The 12,436-nt window shown below is 36.5% G+C and overlaps 1 protein-coding gene and 1 long non-coding RNA gene across 2 annotated transcripts in view; one reads left to right on the forward strand and one right to left on the reverse strand.

Moving 5' to 3' along the window:
• Positions 1-12,436, reverse strand: part of dchs1b (dachsous cadherin-related 1b) — a 151,897-nt gene that overhangs the window by 109,398 nt on the left and 30,063 nt on the right. The gene's annotated exons all lie outside the window — the stretch shown is intronic.
• LOC141376384 (uncharacterized) lies at positions 5,032-12,038 on the forward strand. The gene is made up of 3 exons (XR_012386367.1): positions 5,032-8,428; positions 9,105-10,751; positions 10,812-12,038. It is a non-coding gene; the product is annotated as an uncharacterized lncRNA (long non-coding RNA).

Raw genomic sequence — 12,436 nt, forward strand, 5'->3', positions numbered from 1 at the left:
GATATATCTAAAAAAAGAAAAAAATCAAAGGGGGGCTAATAATTCTGACTTCAACTGTACATACATTTGTCACTCAGTGGATACATATGAATTGCCATTACTTCATTATTGAAATATATACCAGAAAAATTTGTGATATTTTTTAGTCCATTACACCACAGGAAAATCAAACTTCAGTGATTTTAGAAAGCAGGTTGTGCTGGAGTGATTTGCTCTCTCTTTAGCGGTGTGTAATGGTTTACATCTGTGTACATCAAGCCCTACTTAAGGTTTCATATAGTGGGAAATAAGGCTGCCGAGGATTAAGACTAATTTCCCTTGTGGTAAATAAAAATGGGTTTATAGGTTCCTTCAGTTTGTCAAACAATTTCTACAGGGTTTTGAATACACCACAAGCAGGATCAAAGAGCGGAGCTGATAACAGAGTTTTTTTGTGAGTGTTTTTTTTTTGCATTAATGTCTATTATAAACACGATGGCTCAGGGGTTAGCACAACCGCCTCACACCAAGAAGGTTACTGGTTCGAGCCTCAGCTGCATCAGTTGGCATTTCTGTGTAGAGTTTGCATGTTCTCCACATGTTCGCGTGGGTTTCCTCCGATTGCTCCGGTTTCCCCCACAGTCCAAAGACATGTCCTAGAGGTGAATTGAATAAACTAAATTGGCCACAATGTATGTGTCAACTGGGTTGCAACTGGAAGAGCATCCGCTGTGGAAAACATATGCTGGATGAGTTGTTGGTTCATTCCACTGATGAATAAAGGGGCAAAGCTGAAGGAAAATTATTGAATGGATACATTATAAACAACCAGAATCCTTAGAAATGGCATCATGTAATATGAAGTTTAAGGAGTAATTAAATATCATGCACATGCAAATATAAACATACAGATACATTTTTATTTTGGTAAATACACTAAAAGTGGTGCTGTATATCTAGTCAAACCACAATGTGGTGTGTGTGAATACTGAATGAGGAAATACACAGGAAGTTCAGTCCAGAGCTGCTCTGAAAGACACCTGCTAAGCATTTTACCATTTTATTATAGAATCTAACTATAAAAAGCCTCAAAAAAGGATCAACACAAAGTAAACTCTTATTATGATTGCATAGGTGAATGTACTTCTCAAAGTATGAATAATATAAATATAAAAATAAAAAAATTGTAAAAAATTTTGTTCTTGTTTTTAATTTAAAATGGTTCAATTCACCTTATTCTTAATTATTATTATTATTATTATTATTATTATTATTATTATTATTATTAATATTCATGTGGAAGTTTTTTTTTTTGTGAAGACAATGGAGTTTATGATTGTACATAAAAATAATAATATAAGAAATTACAAGTGGGCGACGCTGTGGCGCAGTGAGTAGCACGTTTGCTTCACAGCAAGAGTGCCATTGGTACGAGCCCAGAGTTCGAGCTGGGCTAGTTGGAGTTTGCATGTTCTCCCCTTGTTCGTGTGGGTTTCCTCCAGGTCTAAAGACATGTGGTATAGGGAAATTGGGTAAGTTAAATTGTCCGTAGTGTATGTGTGTGAATGAGTGGGTATGAGTGTTTCTCAGTGACAGGTTGCAGCTGGAAGGGCATCCGTTGAGTAAAACATGTGCTGGATAAGTTGGCGGTTCATTCCGCTGTGGTGATCCTGGATTAATAAAGGGACTAAGCCGAAAAGAAAATAAATGATTGAATGAATGAATGAATGAATGAATGAATGAAATTACAAATTTGCAACATAAAGCAGAATATCAAGCTGTTTTTAGTGGTTAAAAATCTATAGAAGTGAGTGAGACTGGAAGTCTAAGCCAATAAAGTTCCAATGGCTGAGCCCGCTTTAACATGAAAAAATAATGGCAGTAAAATAGTATTTGAAAGAAACTTATTTCATATATTTTTTATATAATACATTATAAAATTGCAGAAATGTAAACGCCTTTAATGCCAGATTCTGATTGTCCTGTTCTTGCGTCAGTTTTCTTTTCCCACACCTGCCATCCCAAGGGGTGTCTGTTACCACAGTAACAAGGTTGCCAAACCTAGCTCAGTCCCATTTATTCCTTTTTCTTTCCCCCAATCGTTCATACACAACTGGTTTGCAGACAGCAGACATCAGTTCAGACACTACGCTTCACCACCCTTACAAACCACTGCACAAGAACAGACGTCATGTTTTCTGTGCGGAGCTACAACAAACTCCCAATTTAGAATAGTAAAGATTCTCAACTGATACTATGCAATAAAATGACAGCCTGTTTTTAGTTAAAAGACAACCAAAAAGGCACGTTGGGGGAGGAAGGTGTAGCACAGAACTGTTTTAATATGACCTTGATACAGTGAAAACGCATGCAGGAGACCAGTGTTAATGACTCTGGGGGCGGCTATGAGTGATGACCGGCGAGATTTGCAGAATAACATTACAGATATATATAAACGGGAGAAGTTAGAGGTGCTGGATAGCAGTGGCTGACCATTATGGGTTTTAAAAGACACATCAACATATTTGTGCATGAGCAAGATGACCTTTTGTAGATAACAAATAAGTAAAAAAAAAAAAAAAACATTTGACAATTGAGGCCTTGAAATTTGAGTCCATATTTTGGAATTTTGAGTAATACGACTTCTTCATTTGGATTGGTAACATTGTATTATATATTTTTATTTTACTTGAAGATAGACAACAAAAGTGGTCACACTTTATTTTAATGGTCCGTTTGTTGAATTCACAGTAAGTTACATTGCATCTACATGCCAACTAATTCTCATTAGATTATAAGCAGACTGTTAGGTTGGGGTTTGGGTTAGTGTAAGTTGACATGTACTAGCAAAGTTTCTTATAGTTAGTTAAATGTCTGTTGAAGGAGCAGTATCAGCACATTATGCAGACAGTCTACTAATACTCAAATGGATCATCAAAATAAACCACAAAAGCTTCTCAATTCTAAGGAGATAACATTTTTCAGTGTCAGTAATAAACATTCAAACTTAATGTGATTTATATTTTTCAAAGGTAAAACAAACAAACAAACAAACAAAAAAAGAGCAGTATATGTTCAGTTGGTGTGGAATAACAGTATAACTTTCAAAATTTTAAAATTTTAAAATTCATAATATCACTTTAAACCAAATAATATCTGATTCCTTTATCTTAGTTTTAAATACAGCAACAGAAACTTTTGGTTAAAATTAAGCACTTCTTTCAAGTTTATTATTATTATTATTAGTATTGTTGTTGTTGTTGTTGTTGTTGTTGTTATTGTTATTATTACTATTATTATTATAATAAAAAAGAAAATACAGTATGAAAAATGTACAATACAGACCTTCTTACAGTACAGGCTATAACAATCAATTAATAACAATAAACAATAAATAAATACAACACTAAATACCTAAAATGCACATACGTCATAGCTAAATATTGTCATTTAATTATTGTAGTTTACCATCTGTATATATACTACTTCAAACTGTTCTTGCGCACAATTGTCAGTAAATTTGACAAAATTATTACAAAGAACTTAATAATTGACACATTGAATTCAACTTGACATTTTGAAGCGAAAAGACAAATCTAGCCTTAAGAATAATCCAATTATTTTATTTACAATCTTGTAAAATGTTTTTAAAGTCTGTGTACGGATTTAGAGAGTACAGATAATCTCTACAATTATATACAGAAAGTGGATAGATATTGCATAAATATATATTAGTGCTGGTGAAAGATTGATCACATTTATATTTATATATAATTTGTATCATATACACATATTTGACATCATATCCACATATTTTATAACTAAATGTATAATATGCATAATAAATATGCACAGTACACACACTGGGATAAATCAGGATTGATGTTTGACCAGCAAAATATAAAAAGTAACAAGAAAATTATATTAATATTATAAATAAAATATATTATGAATGAACATCTATTGTAAATTTAGCAAAATGTTAATTATAGGCTCTGCTTGGGTTTCTACAAAGGTACAATAACATGACACCAATCAAAATGATGACAATCCATTGCAGAATAAGATTCAAAGAATATCCGCATGCAAACCAGCCAAAAGGTGACTCAGAGGAACTATTATTTTAACACCATAAAATGATTACTCGGACACAATTGCATGTTTAAATGCTTCACATTGGAGCGAAAGATCTATTAAGGCTTTTTTTTCTGTAAATCCACACTCAAACCAGGAGCGACAGATGATGGGCAGTGGAAAGGCGTCCGGCTCTGGAGGAAGGGACAGCTCTTTGTTCTGCCAGAGAGGAGATCTCTGGGGAAGGCAGTGTTATTCTTTACCAGTGTGATACCAGCACGGCTCGCTGCCCACAGACTGTCTGCTTCCATTTTACTCTCTTTTGTCATGTAATTCTCTGGCTCGGCCGCTCCGATAAGAGTGTGTAGTTTTCCAGATAGCAGCGTGGCCAACAAGATATGCTGGCTGGAAGGGAGTGGTTTTGTTTCCACAATGAAAACTATTTATCGTTGCGTATTTGGGCGCAAGTTTTTACCTACCTACTTAGAATTTATTAACCCACTTCTCATGTCCTTGAGGGGAGTCTGGGCAGACAAAAAGCAGACCTGCAGACACACACTTAAAAAAGCATAAAACACACAAATGTCTAAAAAAGGACAAAAGGGAGCATTGCCAACCAGGCCATCAGCGAAAGCAAATTACTACCCCCTACACACCAAACCGTACCAACACACACACACACACACACACACACACAAGAGTACAAACACACACATACCACCTCCCTCCTCCTGCCGTCCGACTGTCAGGGTAACCATGACTACTGGCACAATTCCTTGCTAATAACTCACACCACATGCTGACATCTCCCTCCTTTTTCTCTCTATATCACACACACACTCACACACATTTATATATCTATACACTGCTTTGGAAAAAAAAAGAGAGCACTTCAAAATTCCTAGTTTCTCTGGGTGAACTGGATTTATTAGGTGTGGGTTTGGGTAAAATATATATATATATTTTTTGTTTTGTTTTATAAAGGTTTGAGAACATTTTGTCTAAATTTAGGGCATTTTAAAAGCAAATGTTTTCATGTGCTGTAATTGGATATAGGCATGGGATGATAACCAATAACCGAAAAGTCAAGGCTTTAAAATTGTATACTATACCAATCCTAGGATATGTGTAAGATTTTTTTGTCTTTGTTTTTTTTTCTTGTGCGTGTGTGTGTGTGTGTGTGTGTGTGTGTGTGTGTGTGTGTGTGTGTATCTCCAGCAGAAAAGATATCCACAGATGCCATTTTAAATTGTAAAGGAATCTGTGTTTTTGAAACTAATGAAGACAGCAGACATCAATGATTGATTTGAATTGTTTAGCCTGACATGTTTATTGTTCTAAACTATTTAAACGGTTTCTTAAAATAAACTATATTGTTATTAAAAGTTTTAGTTTTTTACCCAGACATTTAAAAAGAAAATATTTTAGAGCAGCGATCGCAATACCGTTAAACTGTAATATTTATATCCAAGATTGTCATACCGTCAGAATCATATACCGGCCCAGGCCTGATTGGATATCTGGGTTTCCCCAGCGAAAAATTGATTTCTCCTCTCTTCTTCATTTCAAATATTGGTGTTGTGTAAAAATAACAATAACATTCAAATACAACTGAAAAAACATATCAGAGATTTTAATTTGAAATTTGCAAGAAACGTCATGAGTGGTTAACAAACTTAAACAAAAAATACATTTTACTTTTTGGGGGATTAGAAACTAAATATGTATCAGAAAAAACATGACATATTTGTTTTAATACATTTGAAAAAATACAACAATTATTCAATGATTGGACAATATTCAACATTTTAATTAATAAATTAAAATAAAGCATTTATTAAAATGTCACTGTTGTTTTCATTCTCTTATCTTCAGCACTTTACATTTTCATGGCTGTTGCTCCCAGTCATCTGAAGGCTGAAGGCATTGACTGAGTGATTGACAGCTGAAATTAACCAATCCATTCGCATTCTGTTCTAGAGCAGTGTACCAATCAGAAAAGTTTGAGGGCGAGGCCGTTTTAACCATTCCTAAGCACTGCATTTCATGTTTTAGGTGCAAAGATACATTCTGCGTGAATGCCTCCTTAATACGTGTATGCGGTGAACATTTTGCAGTGAAAGCCGGTCGCATGGCAACAATTTTATGCACACACACAAATGCTCCCAAATATATTTTGAAGTCGCATAGATAAAATATGTGACCAAAATTGTCGCGATTGAGCCCTGATGATTATTTAAAACAACATGAAACCATACTATGAGTGTAATTCTATATACTCTGCATGTGTTTTAACAAAATTTTTAAAGATTATCCTTTTTTATTATAGACATTCTTACTGTAAATGTCACTGACCCAGAGAATCTAGACTGCTATAGTGAAAGCCTCCCAGATTCTCTGATTTATAGCTATTTTTTCCTGTAGCGAACGCATCCAACTTTGCCGATAATGGGGTTGTAATTTATGCACGTAAGTGCATGTACAAACTGTACGAAAGTGTAAACAGCCAACCAAAACAAAACTCCCAAATCGACATCTCTCATAAACAGTTGCCTTGAACTACATCATATATCACTTTCCTGTACTTCCACTCCTAAGATCTCTTATAAGACGAGTGCACACTTAAACATTTCAGGGACAACCATCTGGCAAAATCAGGGTTATCCAAGGACACACTGCTGCTATTTTTTAGCACCTGGACCTGAACGATCCGTGTTTGATTCATGTATATGAATTGATTAGTTTGAAAACCTTCCAATAAGGGCACAGCCTTTGTGGACTACAGCTGAGAGCTTTTAGGGAATGTTTAAGAGTCCAAAGATCTTATCAGATGTGTTGTTTGATCAGCACTGGCCCATCTACCTCTAGAAAAAAAAGGAGGAATAAGCAACATCTACACTCGATTTTAAAGGATGTAAGACTCTTTATTAGCACTCAGAGATCTCTGCTTGCAGGTGAAGCAGGTTGAGCCAGATGATCCGGTCAAGTTCTACTGCAATCACGGAGCACCCTCATATCCGCTTTCTACATGCGAGCATAGAGAGCACTGCATTCCAGGGGAAAACTCATCCTGAGGCAAAACACTTGAACTCGAGAGCGGTGCGTGCAACTGGAAAAATGATGAATGGTTCAGCACACCGTAGACAGCTGTTGAACCAAGGTCAAAATCATCACCTGGAGTGTAGGAGACAATCGTTATCTCCACAGGACCACAAACGGTAAAATTTCTTTCAACATAATGGGATCATCCCTTTGTCCGAATATGCATACCATCCGTACCTCCATACTACTAGGCAAAAAACAGTACATACAGTAAGCCAAATACTATGTCTGAATTCAATAGACATTTTACTCTATGACTGTTGTTAACTTGTGATCCAGCATGACTAAGACAATAAGCTATCCTGCCATCCGAAGACAAAGTTGAAAACCACTTCTACAACTTTACCCAAAAAATATTGGACTGACTGTTTAGTTACTGCACTTTGCTTTTGTGTGGCAGTGTCATAATCAGTGATCCTAAACTGGCATGACGTAAGCAACACATCTTAGGAATGTGATTTCTACCATCAGGAATCCCAAGCAATGCCCGTCGACAGTAAACGTATGGCATACGAGCACAAAAGAAAGAAAAAAAAGGGCCCTATACACACAGTAGGCTACTGCTCTGGGCCCCCTCTTTTTTCTGCTCATATTTGTTTTGTCATTTCAAGTTTACAGTAGATAGTTTCAATCCAACAGGCCTTAGAGGTTACATTAATAGCAGTGAAGCAACTGAACTTAATGCCATAGGTTATGAAGTATGCCTGAATTTCATTGATATTACACTAGAACCTATTTCTCAAAGTGAGGTTTAATCAAATATAATACCTATTAAACAATATCAGCGTTTGAAAACACCACGTTCAAAGATAATTATACAAAGTCACTCAACTGCAGTTAGCAAGTTCATTCATTCATTCATTCATTCATTCATTTTCTTTATGGCTTAGTCCCTTTATTAATTAGGGGTCGCCACAGCGGTATGAACCACTCGGTTAGAAGTGAATATAGCTTCCAGGCCATGAGTGACAGCAGACAAAAAGCCTGGCGCACACAGACCAAAAGCAGCTTCTGGATTGCTTTCCCCTATTGACTATAATACTTTTAAGAATCCCCCACGAGTTTGATCAGACTGACAGAGACGTGAGGTCGACAATCTTATTTTTCCAGGCTCTGCAGCCCAAGGTATTTTCAATAGGCCTACAGAGGCCGTCTTTTCTTGATCTGAAACTAACGTGGACTGGAAAAGAAGGGCCCATGCCAACTGAAACGGCTTTGAACAGAAGGATAGGAGACACATTGTAACATTTGTGTCACACCACTCTGAGTAAGGGTGCTTTCACACCTGTGAATCGATTCAGTTGTTCCGAAACAGAGATTAAAATTGTTACATTGTTGCTCTTTGCTCTTGGAGCGGTTCGCTTTCACACTGCAAAGTTTCTAATCGGACCAAAAGAGCTAAAACAAGTCACGTGCGAGTAAACTCTCCTTACATTGGTCAGAGTGTCAGAGTTTATTTTGCAGCGTCCCGCTCAGCTGTCAGGAGAGGTGGTGGTTTGGTGGTGATTGACAGGGTGCGCGCGCGTGACGTGTCTGAGGAGAGACACGGTGGGGAGGGGTGAGAAGGGTGCGCGACGATGCCTATTTGAGGACTGGGAGAGAGACGCGAGATTACCGGGAGATCATCACTCGTTTGCGGGCATCCGGAGACTCGCGAAACTTCCGGCCCTACTCATAATTCTCTCTTAATGTAGCCGTAAGCCTATTACATATCCATAAAACACTGTGATATAACCGCGCTCGGATCGGATCGCTTTCTCACTGCAATCGAACCGCTCCAGGGTTCGATTCAATCGAGCCGAGACCACCTCATTCAAGCGATCTCGGAGCGATTACTTTGGCGCGGAACAGAGCGCGATTGCCCTGTTCACATATGCCAATCGAACCGCGCTAACTGGGCAAACGAGATACGTTCCGAAACAAAAGTGTAGGTGTGAAAGCACCCTAAGTAAAGTTAATGCATTACACACAAATTGGTACGGCTGCACAAGCAGTCCAAAAACTTTATTGGCCACAGTAGAACTGAAAAGCTATTGTAGCCAGAATGAAAAGCACTCTAAACACTTTTCAGCTCATCAGCTGAAAAACTAACAGAGTTTCCAAACATTTCTATGCTTTATGAAGAAGCTCGTCTGGACAGGAATCAGTGGTAAATCAATACCTAAAAGTTGATCTGGCTGGAATAGCAAACCATGATTGTAAGTCACTCCGAGCAAGTTTGACAGCTCAAGGAGAATCAAACAGGCACAACGTGTGAATTCTGAGTGGAAGCACCTCCGTATCTTTCCCCTCGGTGGGTAGGGTCTGTTCCACGAAGTTAAATCTCGCAGAACCGAGCTCGAATGCCAACTCAAACAAGTTTACCCAAACCCTGCCAAGGGTAGATTAATCAACTCAGCATGAGGTTTGGAAAAATGCAGTAAGCTCCCTTTCCCATCAAACAAAAAACCTCAGGTTAATGTACAGCCTCTTAAACGTAATGCAAACAAACTTTAAAAATACTGACAGGACATTATGTAATGGGAGCACATGGAGGGAAATAACCGTCCCGCGAATGAGGGCGAAGGCCAGAGGGTTTGATGAGTGGCAGAAAGTGGCGAGATTTCACAAAGGCAGGCTGGCAGAGAATCAACCAGAAGAGGATGGAGGTCAGAGAAAAGACCACCAGGGTGAAAGCAAGATTATTGGGTGTGTTGGAAGGATAATCTGGGTGCCTGACAGTCTGCAAAAACACAGATGGGTTAGAATCTCCATAATTAATGGCACTTTATATATAGAGAGAGAGACCTGTTTATTGGAACTTCAGCTAATATCTTCGTGAACAACACTACATTCGACATAATGTGCATCTTGCTTGAAAGTCATTTAAATTTTTATTTTTCAAAATTTTTTTTGTGAAAAACACTACTGTCCTGTCCAAAAATAAATAAATAAATCAGCCAAAAAAATATATCATAATAGCAGGTGCAGTAATTCGTAACTTGAATGTGAGAGGTTTTGGCCATTATCAGCCTCCGGTGTAATGAGATAAATTTTTTGTAGCTAAAAAGATTTCGTAGATACTTTGAGATCTTGCTTGATATTGAAAACTGATGTTTCTTATCATAATCATTTAAATGGGCTATGGGCTTAAATATCTTGCTCAAGTTTCTTTGATGATTAGTGATGGGAAGTTCAGATCATTTTACCGACTCGGACCTTTGAGTCTCGTTCAGCAAGGTTAAATCTTTTTGAGTCATTTCATTCATTTTGCCTTAAATATTATTAAAATAATTCAAGTTGCATCCAAACTCATCTACAACTACACCAAATGTTAATCACACTAAAATAATCTTTTATTGTCTACCTGGTTGTTTGTCTATGATTATAGGTCATCTCTTCTGACGGGTCTTCAAATTTGAGTTCACGTGTCACACAGACAGTCCCATATAAAATTAAACAAAGCACATAGTCTGAGCCGAAAGGACCAATTATTAGTTCATCTTTTGAGTCATTCGTTCATCACAAGACAACATGTAAAAATAGATGACTTAAAACCCAAGAACTCAAGAAGTGAACAGATCAAATCTTTTTCTGGCTCTGACTGCTTATGATTGGTTTCGGTCCTTCACACGATGAACAAACTCAAAAAAGGTATTAATCTTCTACTCCACCAGCATAAATGTGCGCATGTGCAAATGAACGAATCACTCCCCAAGAGGACTCATCGTTCTCGAGTCATACAAAAGATTCATTCAAAATAAACTAATCATTCAAGAACAATATCACTATTGATGATGCATTTTTATCTCTCAGCCTCAATTCTTTGAGTTTGATCTCCATCCTAATCAGAAACGTATCATTATTCAAAAGGGCTACATGTAGAATTCAGAAAACTATTAGCAACACAAGTGGCCATTAAATGAACAACAGCCAGAAATGTATTGCTTTTACTCACATTTGTGACACGCAACTGACAACTCACATCAAAGTTTTTATTTATTTATTCATTCTTAGATTGCAAGCAATACATTACAGCAATATACAGTACTGATAATAAACATCCCAGACACAATAAAAATGTGATTCTTACATATTATGTAGTTTGTTTACTGCATATTTGTGCCTATAGCAGCTAATGAATCGATTGTCTTGTAGACACAAAGAAAATATCTTACTTTCATGTTGCAATATGATATATCTAAAGCCAACTATTTATAACCATAAAAAGTACATCAAATGAAAGCAGAAGAGATTATTGCCAACACATTGTGGTTCAAGGTCCGCAGGCTTTAATGAACTGTTCGCCTCAACCTGTTCATTAAATCAGTTTAGCAGGTATTATTACTGGCCGCGTTTGGTGCGCACAGTAGCCTTGTAATTAAATTTCATTCAGCCAAGGCCTTTGAAGGGAAAGGGAGGGATAGCCTGCTTATTTTGGAGGACGGACACAATATTTGAAAGGAGGAGGCAGTAGTCTGGAGTTGTCAGTAAAGTTTGAGAAGGAGTGAGATATACTGAAAAAAGTAAAAGTGTGTTTCTTTGTACGTGTGAAATCAAAACAGGTGCAATGTGCAATGACCCATCTCTAGTCAACTTTTCTGATTTGTTCTTTCACTAAACTGTAATCTCTTTATTTCGAGCCTCATTAGGCCCTTTGACTGTGAGCATTTTTGCCCCCATGCTGCGCTGCACTGATATCAACACTGGCTAAGCAGATCCGAGCTAGAGAAGCAAGCAGGAGGGGAAGAGATTGAGGGCTGTTTGCTGAAGACTTATAGGCAAAATTGATGCAAAAATGAAAATTCTATTTAAATGTATTTAAATTATTGTGTATTGTTTTCTGCAGAAAAAAGAAATAAAGTCAGTATGACAGAGAGAAGAAAAAAGATTTTGAAAGTATCACTTTAAGGATATTAAAATTTCATGTTTATCAGTGTCCTCTAGTTTTATTAGCAGTATTATTATCAGCATTTTATTTTTTATTTTATTTTATTTTATTTTCATTTTTTTATATATATTTTCATTTTATATTTTATATATTTTTTTTTTATTTTATATTTTTTATGTAATTTTATTTATTTATTTATTTATTTATTTATTTATTTATTTATTTATTTATTTATTTATTTATTTATTTATTTATTTATTATTTTTTAGTCTGCCAGTGCTGACTGTACACAACAACCCCTCCTTTTTCAGTGATCTTGGTCCAGGAGTATTTAATATTCAAGTATTTAATCATTCAATAAAAAGTTTATTACTAGTCTCTTTACTAGTCCTAAATGCTATTTCTATACCC

The sequence above is a fragment of the Danio rerio genome, chromosome 10, assembly GCF_049306965.1.
Source record: "Danio rerio strain Tuebingen ecotype United States chromosome 10, GRCz12tu, whole genome shotgun sequence".
In the NCBI taxonomy this organism is placed as follows: Eukaryota; Metazoa; Chordata; class Actinopteri; order Cypriniformes; family Danionidae; genus Danio; species Danio rerio.